Raw genomic sequence first — 4,753 nt, forward strand, 5'->3', positions numbered from 1 at the left:
AAAGAGTTCAAAGGTAGATGACCATGACTGCCAATTGTGATATTTGTGGTACCCCAATGGAGAATGCAGCTCATATTGTATGGAATTGCCCAGTGGCAATTTCAGTTTAGCATCAGTCCCTTATGCCTATGAGTCTGAGTTTGCTGCAAGCTGTTGATCTTCATACTTGGGTTGCAAAAAATTTACACAACTATACAATTTTGGCTTATGTAGTGGAGTGGTCAACCATGTTTGTTTTCACATGCTGGTTTCTTTGGAAATGGAGGAACAAAAAAAAAATTTGATCATGGGTTTGTGTTTCCTAACAACCACTACTACAAAAAAGGCAAAAGAAGACTGGAATTCACCGTCGTGTATCCGCTTTTCAAACCGTCGTGAAATCGACTGACATCTTTTCCATAAGAAAACCACAACGGTAAATCCCCGTCGTTGTTATAACAAACAACGTCATTAACAAATAACAACCGACGTCTGTGTATTTAAAAATGAGCCAAAAAAATTGTCAAGGATAAGAATAGACAACCAAATTTAACAAACAAACGTCGTTTACAAGGCAACACATGACATATTTTAACAGAACATGGCCGCAAGCGACGCATACCACGACAAAAACTAAAACTCACAGCCGTTACATATACCTTTCACGACACATGATCAAACAAGAAACGTGAAATACAATTATGATGCCTTTAAATAAATAAAAGGCGACGTTATTAATTCATACTACGTCACCACTATTTATATAACCGTCGTGAAATAAATTTTCCACTTCGTTTTTTCCATTAATATTGACTTGGAAATAGCGGTTAGGGTCATTACTTATGACACATGTATTTCTATAGACGACGTTGTATTTAATGAACAACGTCGTCCACAAATAAAAGACAACCATGTTTCAGAATTTATACGTCCTCTTTAAAAACAAGATCGTTGTCTAATATATTTTAGACGGCACAAATTGTCAGTCAATTGCCGTATAAATTTATATTAACGACATGATCTGAAAATAAACGACGTGGAAAATATGTTATGGTCATTACTTACGACACATTTATTTCTACAGACGACGTTGTGTTTGATGGACAACATCGTCATCATGTAATCAGGTTTCGACATTTATATATTGTCTTTACCAAAATGACAGTTGTCTAATCTATCTGAGACGGCAAAGTTTGTCAGCCAATCGCTGTGGAAAATACTTTTAACGGCATAAGAATAAAAAAAAAGACGCGGATATTCTCATATAACGTTGTTTTTGTAAAAGAACGACGTCCAAATATCTCTTTATGTCGACAAATTTACCCCTGGATTTCAAATAACGTCGTGAATTGTTCCTTTTCCACTTCGTTTATGAGATAACAAGCGACATGGTAAAATTTAAGACGACGATTTTGAGTTGTTACGGACGAGTTCATGATCTAAGACGTCGTCTTTTGTAATGTTCAAGTTAGATATCTCGTCTTTTAGACGTCGGTATTATGGGATTGGAGTCGTGTTATTTGTAATTACATGTCCGCTCATTACGCTTCTCCGACGAGATATCGTTAATAACTATTTCTGTTGAAATAAAAAAATTCATTGTCAGCAAACTAAATTCTAGCCCAAGTTTAAAGAAGTTGGGCTCATGGCTAAAATGGTCTTGTGGACTTGTTGCAAAATCAGTTAAGGCCCAAAATGAATTAATATTAATATTTGTACAAGAAAATATTAGTGAATTAAAAGCAGTAACAGGATATGCTTCATGTACGGAGTTGAGGGGCTGAAAGAAAGTGGGAAGTTACTCCCACATACAGCACCCACACAATACGTGAGCCCTTAATTGGCTCCACTCCTTTCAGTTTTCTTTAGGTTTATAAAAAGAGACCATTGGTGAGCAAAGAAAAAAACAAGAGGAAAAAAAAAGGGAACGGAGGAGAGAAAAAACAGAGGCAGAAAATAAAAGCCAAAACGCAGAGGAAGAAGTACCAAACTACTGCAAAAATCCAAGGGAGATACAAAGCTCTGTCACAATACTATTTGAGAAGGTATAAACTAATCTATTTTAGCATTTTTCTTATGTACAGTTAACTCGTAGGCAAAAGAAAGAGTGTAAATGAAACTGTACAGAAGCCTTGACAATGGAAGATATAAACAAATCTCTTCAAAATGATGATAATGGTGCTGCTTACACAAAGAGAGCTCTCGCAAGGACCTCTCTGTTGTGAATTACAGATGGGTTTCTGCAAGAAATCCACTGTACTGAGTGCTATGAACACCTTGCGAGTGTTCATGGGCACATTGTGGTACTCAAAGAAGACCTTGCGAGTGTTCTTGAGTATCAAAAATAGAAAATGGCGAGTTTCATCCTAACCCACCTTCAGCACAGTGAAATCCCAAGTCTGCAAATTGGAGAACGAAGAGAAAGCCCACAAAAGTCACCAAGACAGCTCTCTTCTACAGTAATTCGCAAATACCACAAAGGGTTCTCACTCTGTTACTGGTGGTATGATAGCCCTTCCCAAAAGATTTCTGCAATCAAATGAAGAAAAATGCACTGAAGTATCAGACCTTTGTTTCCAAGAAGGGAGCAGAGAATTCAAAATTGCCTTTGGACCAAAAAAAAAAAATACATTCAAGCCTTCAAGGAAATGATCATATACTAAAAGAAAAACAAGATCCAAAAAAAGAGAAAAGAGTTTATGACATACGGCTTCTGCTTAGAACCGCCAGGCCTCAAATTAGTGTTTCAAGCAAGAAGCAAAAGGCAAGGTAGCTCGCCAGTTTTGTTTTCAAATCCACCTCCTGCCATCCCAAGATGGAAGTACGGAGCAATAACAAAAAGAAAGGGGTTTGGAAGACTAGAAAGAAACTAGCAAAAGAAAAGAAGGAAAAGCCAAAACAAAGGACAAAGAAAAGTATGTACTTTGACAAACAGACGTGGTCTTCAAATTCCCATACTTCAAATTAATATTTTATTTGGTTATGTAGTCTAAGGCTGACAGAAAGGAAAGACCAACCTTATTTTAGTGTTTCTTTGGTTTTGGCGTGCGTCCCAAATTCAAAGCCCTGAAGTGATTATAGCTAACGGGTAATTGGAGAGATGAATGTTTTGGTCCAACTTCAGTAAATTTAAACTACTCCAGATAAAGATGGGAGTGATTCAGTTTGATTCGACTTCTACTACTCCAAATAGAGACTGGTTATGGTTTCAAGTGGCAGCTGATCATCAAAGCCTTTCTAATGTGGATCATTTATTTATGGGCCAACTAATAAAAATGTTAAGGCCTGCAAGTAAATTGATGGGTTGACAAAATAAATTATCCATTAACTTTCAAAAACCCAAAATATTTGATGGGTGGTCCAAATAAATTATGTCATCCTCACAACCATATGCGAATAAATTAATGGGCTTATTAAAAGGGAGTTTCACTAAAATACCCAAAATGGGGGCTGAAATTATAAAAATACCCAACACCCAAAACACTTTATAAACATACCCAAAACTCATCATTACACACACTCAAAACCCATTTATAAACATACCCAAAACCTATCATTACACACATACCCAAAACCCATTTTGGGTATGTTTCTATGTTTAAATAGTGCTTGGGTATTTTTATAAATACATATCTAGGATTGGGTATTTTTATAAATATCTATTATTAAAATGCATGTTAATTTTCTTTGGGTAATAACAATAAAAAAAAAATTGGTACAAAACCATTCCAAATGTTCTCATGGGTCATCTACCCTTACAAGTTTCAGTGAGATCAATTTAAAATCTTTCAAACACAAATTCTTTCAAGGGGTCATTCAATCCTTGAAAGTCCAATCAAATTTTCTAAACTACGTCCGGTTTGATTCCGCCAAGAATACGTAGGCAATTTGAAAATTTAATCCAGATACAACCGCAAGTCCAAACAGAATCCTTGGTTTACCTTAACCAAATTCGCCACAAACACTTTTTCAACCACAAAATCAAATTGAATCCCTGGTCCAACCACATTCATCCAAATTCCATAAAATATTCCTCACACCACAAATTCTTTCAAGGGGTCTTTCATTCCTTGAAAGTCCAATCAAATTCTCCAGTGAACTACAAAAGGCTTGATCCCCGACAGGGGGTATGTAGGCAGTCTAGGGTTTCCTGGATGCAGCCATAACATCAAATCAAATTCCATTATTTATTTCATTCTTCATATTGGAATCAAATGGTTTTCTCTTTCCAAAGAGATTATAATTAAGAGATATTTTCATCTTGAATGGGTCGTACTCAATTAATAATAAAAACTCTTATTTGTAAAGAGAGTGAGATTATGTTGGGTGAATTTTTAATTACTATATTACATTTTTTTATCTAACATAATTTTTGGCACGCCCAGTGGGACCCATTCTCCCTTTCATCTCTAATTGTTGATGAAATAAACTAATAAATTTTTTGTTATGTCTTTTCTTTATTTAACATGGAAACGACATGGCACCACAAGTAACCGTATACTTTCATAAGCTTCCTGCAGTCCAATCTGAGGCTGAATCACCAAGACGTGTCGGTCACCGAGTCACCTTCACTGTGACTCATGCACCAGTTGTCAACAATATTCCGAAGGCTAGCCTAAAGATCAAAACCAGCAAGGCTTTCGTGAAAGTCATGAAGACTCAACTGATGAAATCCCCATTCAAAAATTCCATACGGAATGCAAGGAAAAGGGCTGCACGAGCTTCTAGGAAGAAAACCGCACAAGCTAATTCATTTGAGCTCATTGAAACTATC

The sequence above is a fragment of the Prunus avium genome, chromosome 7 (genome assembly GCF_965620075.1).
Source record: "Prunus avium chromosome 7, drPruAviu1.hap1.1, whole genome shotgun sequence".
NCBI lineage: Eukaryota > Viridiplantae > Streptophyta > Magnoliopsida > Rosales > Rosaceae > Prunus > Prunus avium.